The sequence below is a fragment of the Trichechus manatus genome, unplaced genomic scaffold (genome assembly GCF_000243295.1).
Source record: "Trichechus manatus latirostris isolate Lorelei unplaced genomic scaffold, TriManLat1.0 scaffold00021, whole genome shotgun sequence".
NCBI classification, from domain to species: Eukaryota; Metazoa; Chordata; class Mammalia; order Sirenia; family Trichechidae; genus Trichechus; species Trichechus manatus.
Genome location: NW_004443957.1, coordinates 23,979,283 through 23,989,662, shown reverse-complemented (window position 1 = coordinate 23,989,662; position 10,380 = coordinate 23,979,283). Strand labels below are relative to the sequence as shown.

At 38.3% G+C, this 10,380-nt stretch overlaps 1 pseudogene; it reads right to left on the bottom strand.

The window, feature by feature from the left end:
• Window positions 1-2,035: 2,035 nt before the first annotated feature.
• On the bottom strand, window positions 2,036-2,535 carry LOC101357951 (peptidyl-prolyl cis-trans isomerase-like 1 pseudogene; annotated as a pseudogene).
• Between the last annotated feature and the right edge of the window lie 7,845 nt (window positions 2,536-10,380).

Below are 10,380 nucleotides of genomic sequence, written 5' to 3'. Positions count from 1 at the left end.
CTTTGGACTAATCTTTCCCTTGTATCTTGTTTTCTTCATTCTCCCTTGCTCCCAAAGGGGTGGGACCAGTGGAGTATCTTAGATGGCCACTCACGGGCTTTTAAGACCCCAGACACTACTCACCAAGGTAGAATGTAGAACATTGTCTTTATAAACTGTGTTATGCCAATTGAACTAGATGTTCCCTGAACTAGGATTCATTCTCAATTCAGCTCTTATACTCACCTCTCACCTCCAGTCCTTAAGCAAATGCTTTTGTTTCTATTGTCAAAATATACTTCAAACTCTAATCACTTCTCTACTTTTCTAGGTAACCACCCTAGTCCAAGCCACCATAACTTTGACGTGGCTATTCTAATAACAGGTTTCCTCCCTAATTTTCTTGCTCCTGCTTTTGCCCCATTTCCCAGCTAAAAGCCAGAGTAAGCTTTTTAAAATTTAAAATAAACCCTTGAAGTTTTCCAATGCTTTCCCGTTGTATTTAGGCCCTGCGTGATCTGGCCCCACCTAGTCTCTCCCAAGTCATCTACTACTATTCTTCCCTTTGTTTATGATACCCCAGCCAGCCAAACTTCTCATTGTTCTTTCAAAACACCAAGCCAAAGCAAATTCCCATAACAGGGCTTCACATTTGCAGTTCCATACCTAGAAGAAGCCCTGGTGACACAGTGATTAAACACTCGGCTGCTAACCAAAAGGTCAGCGGTTGGAACCCAACAGCGGCTCTGTGGGAGAAAGATGTGGTAGTCTGCTTCCATAAGGATTACAGCCTTGGAAACCCTACAGGGCAGTTCTACTTTGTCCTATAGGGTGACTATGAGTCAGAATCGACTAGATGGCAATGGGGTTTGGTTGGTTTTATACTTGGAAGGCTCTTAAATCTAGACCCACTGCAGATCTCAGATCAAATGTCACCTCCTTTCGTGTGTGTGTGTGTGTGTGTGTGTGTGTGTGTGTGTGTGATTAAAAACGAAAAAAAAAAAAACAGTTGCCCTCCAGTCTATTCCAACTCATGGCACCCCCGTGTGTGTTAGAATAGAACTGTGCTCCATAGGTTTTTTTTTTTTTCAACCATCAGTGGCATTTTATTTTGGGAGTTTATATGTATTATACAGGTATTAATTTCCTTCCTCTCACACGTACTCCTCCCCAAACAAAACAAGATCTTTTTAAATTAGCATATAAAAATCTCGTATCTAATTTCTCTAAAGTCTTAGGTTAAAGAACCAAACAAACAAAAAACTTAAGTGTTGCTTTTCTCTTGTATGAGAATACACTTTTTAAGGAGAATTCATCCTGTTCGTTACAGATTTCTATTTCTTCCTTGGGGGAAAATGGTCTATGCTTCTGTTTCCTTTTAATAAATTCATTCCTTGATTACTATACATTATCATTCCCCAATTGACACTTCTTAGAAACTTGATTGTTGGATGTGTTTTCCATTTGGCAAAAGTTCAACGTGGCTTTGTGTGGGATGTCTAAGTGTCAAAAACAGCAGTGTTGATGCTCTGGTTTTGAGGGAAAATATACATGGAGATGCACGCACTTCCTGGTCGAACAAATGCAGGAGACTAAAATAGGGTAGGCACAGAGTTAAGAAGGCTGACAGACACAACTTGGTTTTGAATTCTGTGGCTGTAGGCCACCAAAGTCTGCAGTATAGGCCGGAATATCAATCTCCCCAGGAAGAAGTCTAGTTAGACACTGTGGACTAACAGAAACTCTGCTTCATTTTGTTCCAAGGATATCAGAGCAGACACACACAAGTAGTAGTAACATGGGTCATTTGCAGGAAATAACCTGTGTCTGAACACTATAGACATTTCTATCAACCTGGGCACCAGAAAAGAGAAAAGAAGCATCCTGTTAAAATATAAAATATATTTCCATCTCTAACTCACCCAAGACCCCAGGCTTCCTTAGCTATATAATTTGCAAGGTAAAAATGACGTTTGCAGTTATATGTCATTCTAGGTCATCTAGAAGCCTTCTCAGAGGCTCCAAAGACCTGGGTATGCCCAGGAAGGCAGCAAGTCTACTCGGAACAGTATCCCTTGATGGTCTTCACATCATCCACAAGGCAGTCCTGAGAGTTTCTTTCCACCATTATCACTTAATTCACCATTCCCATGCCCTGGCACACCTGGCCAAAAATGGTGTGTTTGCTGTTGAGCCACTGGGTGGGGGCCAGGGTCACGAAGAACTGGTTGCATTTGTGTCTGGTTCCACGTTGGCCATTGCAAGAATTCCAGGCCACATGAATTTCAAATCTAGATGAAATTCATCTTCAAACTGCTTAGCATAGATAGCTGTACCACCTCGAGCTGTTTCTGTTGGATCACCTTCCTGGAACATGAAGTCTTTGATGATCCTGTGGAATTTGGTGCCATTGTAGTAACATGGAGGGGCCAACTCAGCAAAATTCTTACAGGTCTTTCGAGCATGCTTCCAGTACAACTCCAGCAAAATGATCTTCATTCTGGTCTCCAAGTATTTATTGGGCAGCTGCCAGGAATCTGGAGAAATCCCTGCCATAGCAAAACTGTGGTATCCTTTTCTAGCAATTGCTACTTGTGGCATGGATTCACTGGTCCCTGCCATTCAACCCTTTCATTCCAGGATTTGGGGGACTGGGATAAGGAGGAAGGAGGACCTATCCTCCTCAAGTCAGGAAGCTAGGGTGCAAGGTGAAAAGATGTGGGGGCCCAAGGATGGAGTAAAGTGCCATAGGATTTTCAGGAGTTGATTTTTCAGAAGTAGATTGCCAGGCTTTCCTTCCAGGAGCTTCTGGAGGGACTCAGAACTCCAACGTTTAGGTTAGTAGTGGAGCACATTAACTGCACCATCTAGGGACTCCATATATAATACCCTCTTTCATTTAATCCTTTCAACAACCTTTGGAGAAAGGTCCTATTACAAGTCACAGAAAAGTTAAGCAGTTTATCCAGGTTCAGATATCCAGTAAATGGAAGAGCTGGGATTCAAACTAGACAGCCTTGTGCTCTCCACCATTATAAAATACAATCTTTCTGTCTGCATTATCTCAGGTAAATCCCTCCATTCTATCCCCACTCTATCATATAGTTTATTTTTCTTAATACGTATCATTACTGTACTAGCAAACCTCTAAAACTGAGGTACTTCGCATAATAACATGAGGTCTGAATCAAAACTCCACTTTGTTGCAGACTTCTGTTTCTGCATTCCTGAGAATGTAACCTTGACTTCTTCCCATTCATATGCATATGGCCTTGGGCCTCTGGCTGGATGGGATCAGAAGGCCCTGGCCCCCTATCAATCACCTTGTTTAACCAGCCTGGCTCTTGCCCCAAGCCATTCTCAGCTAATAAAAATGGGGGTCAGGAGTGCAGTTTAGCCACTCTTAGTAAATAAGAGTAGGGGGTCAGGAATATGATTGTAGGAGAACAAGTTTACTCAAGATGTCCAGGAAGACGGTAGCTGAGAATAGAGTTGCTGATGATGTACCCACCTTGTGACCATGTGACCATCACACACGTCCCTTCCCTATCTTTACTATACAAGCACACCTCTCCCTCCATGCTCCAGAGCATTGGTAGCTTCCTCTCTGCCCTGTGTTTCCCCAATTCATGAATTACATTACCCTCAATAAATCTGTTTGATGTATTTTTGAGCATTCTTACTCTAAGACATTAACTATCTGATATTATCTCCACTTACTTCTTCACTTGTTGAGTATCAGTTCCCACTTAGGATATACAAGCTTCAAGACAGCAGGGCATTGTCTCTTTTCAACACCACTATATTCCCAACACCTATATGAGTGCCTGGTACTTAACAGACTTTAGATACATAGTTTTGGAGAAAGGAGGAAAGGAGAAAAGGAAGAACTGAAAAGAAAAAGAAGGTCTGCAATTGTACTGAATATTGATGATGCAAAGATGGGTAAGATAAGAGTTCCTGACTATGACTAGCTCACGTTGGCCAGTCCTTAACATATGGTCACTGCAGTAGGTACTGTTCTTTTTTTGTTGTTGTTTTTGTTCATGAATCTAAAATTTCATTCTCTATTCTCCTCTAAAAATTGGGAAAAGCATTTTAAATATTCTATAGCCTATTTCTAAGTTGGTGAGAAACAGTTGTATCACTTGAGGAAAAGTGCTAAGAGAGACATGCAGAGTAACTGTGTTTGGAATAGGGAGTTTTTAAAAAAATAGTTCTACATGTTTTCTCCTATCAATATTTCTAACAAACGTATTGATTTTCACAGAGTTCAGTAGTTCAGGAACTACTGAATTTTAAAAACTATGGTAAAAATAGCATCCTTGCATGAAATATTTTCAATTATAAAATTCCTTAGTAGAACAACTCTTTAGATTGACACTAATTCCATGGACTGGAAGCAAACACTTAAAAGGATAATGGTAAGGCAGTGAGGAAAGATAATCAATCAAAACAGAAGAATATTTTGATAGAACAAGTTCTATTTGATAGAAGAAATAGAACAAGAATAAAATATAAGTTCTTTTGAATTACACGTCATTGTTAACCACAGTGTAGTATAGCTTTGCAGGGCAGGAGTAGAAAAGCAAGGCTATACAGTGAAAGAAGATTCTCATCTATGGAAAAGAATGCAAATGAATGAGTGCTTAGCAAGGTTTCTGTTCAAAGAAAGCTTTGCACTTATAAGAAATAACCCACCATGCAGTAATTTAAAATCGAGAGCAAGCAAGCTTAAGCAGGACTAAGCCCACGAATGTATTTAACCCATCATTGCCAAAACAAAAGTAACTAGGTGGCACCTGTGTAGGGAGTAAACGATGATAGCAACCATTCGCAATAAGCACTTGGTTACTAATGAATGACAGAGTAAAATTTTGATCGTAATACTCATCATCAAGAGTGGAACAAAAGGCAGGATTTGACTAGAATATTTGAACCTGCTGCTGTGGAAATCCTGGATGGCAAACTCCCCTCATGTAAACACTTAATCTGCTATTTTATTTGGCAGGAGGAGAGGAAGAGATCAGTTTGTCTCAGCAAAAGAATGAATTTTTTAATGCAAAAATTTTAAATGTCGTAAGATATCTCATAACGAACAATCAAATAACTGGAATAGGTTTGAAACAAAATTCAAGAGTGTTAGTTATAAATAATATGAAAATAATAGGAATATCTGTAGGGAAGAGCAAACTGGGAAGCCCATTCACTCATTTGTTCACCAAATATTTATTGATAGGCTGCAATGTGTCGTGCAGTATCCTTGACCTTAGGGAGCTCAAGGTAGAGAAAACAAACATTTAAACAAGCAATAAAGGATAAATGCATATATATTTGTATCTATACTTATGTTGACATTAGTAGTGGTGCCAGATTTCCTAGGTTTGAATCCACTCATTAATTGTGTGACCTTAGGCAAGTCAATTATCATCTCTGGGCCTGTTTCCTCATCTGTAAAATAAGGATAATAATAACAGATCCACATTAGGTAGTGGTAAAGATTAAATGAGTAAATCATGTAAACTATTTAAAAGAGTGCCTGAATCTAGCCTGAGACCAGAAGAACTAAATGGTGCCTGGCTACTACTGTGACTATTCTGACCAGGGACACAAAAGAAGGTCCCAGATAGAAAGGGAGAAAAACATAGAACAAAACTCAAATTTCTAAAAAAAAAGGTCAGGCTTACTGGATTGATAGAGACTTGAGGAACCCCCGAGACTATTGCCCTAAAATACCCTTTGAGCTTGGAATTGAAGCCACTCTCATGGTGGCAACCTTTCATCCAAATAATAGATTGGCTTATAAAATAAGAAACATCACTCGTGAGTATTGCGCTCCCTTAAATAATCAACTATATAAGACCAAACGGTCAACGTTTACCCTAAAACAAAGATGAGAACCTAAGGATGGGCAGGGAAGCTAGATTAATGAAAACAGAATGAACAGAATGGAAATAATGAGAATGTTGACATATTGTGAAAAATGTAACCAATGTCATGGAACAATTTGATAAAAATTTTAAATGGGAACCTAATTCGCTGTATGAAGTTTCACCTAAAACACAATAAAACATTTTTTAAAAAGCATGCCTGACACACAGAATTATTCAAATGTTAGTTATTGTTATTAATTTTATCAATAGATATAGATGAAGTAAAATGGTACACAGAATACATAGATATGAGATATTAAAGATATCCTTATGTAAATAGAACTTAATTTAATGAAAAAGTTGGGATGCTACGCATTGATCCAAAACACACCACTCACATTCTCTATATAAGGACCTTATTAGAAATCCTATACTTTTTAATAGAAAAAGGAAGATCCTAAAAAACTGCCATTTCAAATTGACTGGAGATATCACAATAAACATGAGTTAAATTAGTACTGAAAACAAAAGTGAAAAATAAATATTGTTAACACACAAATAATAAAGAAATCTACAGAATTTCTAGGGGGTTTGTATTGAATATATTGCAGAATATAATTATGATCATATATTTACTTGTTCAAATGTCTAGGAAATTATCTCATGAAGAAAATTTGATTTATTTTTCTTTGTTCTCTTTTTTATTTAAACGTTCTACTAATGTTTAAGTGTCTAATACATACAAGGAATTATGTAGGCAGCGTGGGCATGATAAAAATGTGTAAGATATAGTCATTCTTTCTTCTCAAGGGATTGACAGTCTAGGAGGGGAGCACACATTTCTGAAATTAACAGAGATGGGGTCTTTTATTTTGTTTATTTATTTATTACTATATAACATTTTATATTCTGGAACCAAGCTGATACTGGATTTCAGTGTCTTCACTGAATTAGCTAACATATACTAGCATATCTATTCAGTTCTTCCTCTTACTTTCACTATCAACTACCCTTCAGAAAGCTCAGACATGTTCTCTGCAGCCTGTGTTTTGTTACATGCACTTGTCCTTCTATCCTCAGATACTTCCAAAAGTACTCCATCTATCTCCTTGTTTGCCTTATCAGCTGAAGTCTCTTCTTTGAGAAGTTAACCTTCCCTGCAGTTCTATTGAGCAGAGGTGGGTCATTCTCCCACATCCTACACACTATGAGGTTCAGGAATTATGTTAAAAATCTTATGGTTCCCATTGCTGCTTGCAGACCATCATTGGGGAAATTCGTACTAATCCTTTAATGTTCATATCAACTTTCCTATATTAACCTCTACCATTCATTTTGCCATTTACTGCCCTACTCTTCCCATCAACAAAGGCTCCATGCCCTTCCCCCCAAAACTTTTGCTATCATTTTATGATCAGCATCAGTATCTATGTTAACGAACTATCCAATAAACCAGACTCAAAGTTCCTCAACTTACTGATTTCTCTCCACTTCAGTAACCTCTCCATAGCTATGACAAAGCTAATCATCATTCAAAACTGCTCCACTTTTGAAATTTTCAACTCCAATATGCCATTCTCTGACGATAGCTATCTACCTTTCCAGCTCTCTCAACACTTGGCTCTCAATACACATGTTCTCTAAGATCTCTAATTTCTCCACTATATCCTTGACATTTTGACAATGTCTTTCTTCCTTTTCATGATTTTCTGTCCTTCTTATGCAGCCTAGACATTTGGTGGATGACATCAATCACCTTCCTGCCAGTGTTCTCCATATCTCTTTATTCTTCCAAAGCATTTATCTTTTACATCTCCAAACTCCTGATTATTTCAACCATCTGACGTCTCTTTTCCTAACCACTAGCTGCTAAATCCCACCCAAGGAAATTGTATCTTGCTGTATATTGAAGGCTCAACGAATCTGTGGTTCTCAATTAGGATCCATAGCCCTCTTCAACAAACAGTACCCTCTTCCATTTCCCACAGTAAAGTCCCACTCCAAACCTTTATTATTCTCGTTTCCCCTCCCAATTCCTTCCCTTACTCAACAAATGACCTTGTCTTCAACATCACAGAATAAATTGAGTCCACTAGACATGAACTTCCCTAATTCTTTCCCCCACATTTATTAACGCATCTATTATCCGTTTCATTGTTCTCAAAGAAAGAGCTGTCCTTCTGTTCAAGGCTAATTCTTTCTGCCGTCTATGCTTTTAATCAGATTTTATCACATTCAAATGTCACAACCTTGTTGTTCTTATTATACACTTTTATCCTCTCCCTCTGTATCAACTTCTTACTCAAAACCTAAAAACAGGTCTACATCTCTCATTTAAAAACCTTCTCTGGTCCTTCAGAATCTCACTAGCTATCATCTTCTCTAGCATTCTCCTTCCTGTCATTGCCAAACTCCTTCTAAAACAAAACAAAAAGATATGTCCTTAATCTTTCTTTCTTTCCATTTACTTCTTTACCCATCTGCCTCAACTATTCCACTGAAATGACAGTGTCAGTCAGGTTCCTGGCAGGAAACAGATCACACACTAAAAAAAGGTGATTGAATGGTGTTTAGTGAAGAAACTGTTTACAAGGGTGTAGGCAGGGTTCACAGGAGCCTGGTGGCACAGTGGTTAAGCATTTGACCACTCTATGAGAAAAAGACGTGGCAGTCTGCTTCCGTAAAGATTACAGCCTTGGAAACCCTATGGGGCAGTTCTACTCTGTTCTACAGGGTTGCTGTGAGTCAGAATTGACTCAACGGGAATGGGTTTGATTTTAGGGTTAGGCAGGGATCAGAATACTAACAAGGGATGGTGAAGCACTACAGGGTGAGTAATAGGTGGAAGTGACTACTGCCACAGGCCTTGATGGGGCAAGAAACCAGTTAGACTTGTAACTCTAGAAAAGAGCAATCCAATGGGAGCTTTAGATTTTGGGAGAGAAGGGCTGTCCCTGGCAATCCATAGCCCAGCAGGGAGAGAGTCTGGGAAATGAATACCCTGAGCTCTCTCATCCTGCCCGCTTAGATCAATCAGAGCAGAATTAAATGAAATAGAGAATAGAAAAACAATTGAAAGAGTTAACAAGACCAAAAGCTGGCTCTCTGAAAAGATAAAAAAAAAAACGATAAACCATTGGCCAAACTCACAAAAGAAAAACAGGACAGGAAGCAAATAACCCGTATAAGAAACGAGATGGGTGATATCACAACAGACCCAACTGAAATTAAAAGAATCATAACAGAATGCTATGAAAAATTGTACTCTTAACAAATTTGAAAACCTAGAGGAAATGGGAGAAATTTCTAGAAACTCACTACCTACCTAAGCTAACACGAACAGACGTAGAAAAACTAAATAAACTCTAACAAAAGAAGAGATTGAAAAAGTAATTAAAAAACTCCCAACAAAAAAAAGCCCTGGCCTGCATGGTTTCACTGGAGAATTCTACCGAACTTTCAGAGAAGAGTTAACACCACTACTACTAAAGTATTTCAGAGCATAGAAAAGGATGGAATACTCCCAAACTCATTCTGTGAAGCCAGCATAACCCTGATACCAAAACCAGGTAAAGACATCACAAAAAAAGAAAATTACAGACCAATATCCCTCATGAACATTGACACAAAAATCCTCAACAAAATCTAGCCAATAGAATTCAACAATATATATAAAAAAAATTCACCATGACCAAGTGGGATTCATACCAGGTATGCAGGGTTAGTTCATTACTCGAAAAACTATCAATGTAATCCATCACATAAATAAAACAAAAGACAAGAACCACATGATCCTATAAACTGATGCAGAAAAGGCATTTGACAAAGTCCAACACCCATTCATGATGAAAACTCTCAGCAAAATAGGAATACAAGGGGAATTCCTTAACAAAATTAAGGGCATTTATACAAAGCCAACAGCCAACATCATCCTAAATGGAGACAGTTTGAAAGCATTCCCCTTGAGAACAGGAACCAGACAAGGATACCCTTTATCACCACTCTTACTCAACATTGTGCTAGAGGTCCTAGCCAGGGCAATTAGGTTAGAAAAAGAAATAAAGGGCATCCAAATTGGTAAGGAAGAAGTAAAAGTATCTTTATTTGCAGATGATATGATCTTATACGCAGGACACCACAAAGAATGCACAAGAAAACTACTGGAACTAATAGAAGATTTCAGCAAAGCTTCAGGATACAAGGTAAACATGCAAAAATCAGTTGGATTCCTGTACACCAATAAAGAGAACTTCGAAGAGGAAATCACCAAATCAGTATCATTTATAATAGCCCCCGAGAAAATAAAATAAGAGAGATAAAAGACCTATACAATGAAAACTAGAAGACACTATTGCAAGAAACCAAGAGACCTACATAAGTGGAAAAACATACTTGCTCATGGACAGGAAGACTTAACACTGGGAAAATATCAATTCTACCCAAAGTGAGCTACAAATACAATGCAATCCTGATCCAAATTGCAATGGCATTTTTTAATGAGATGGAGAAACAAATCACCAACTTCATA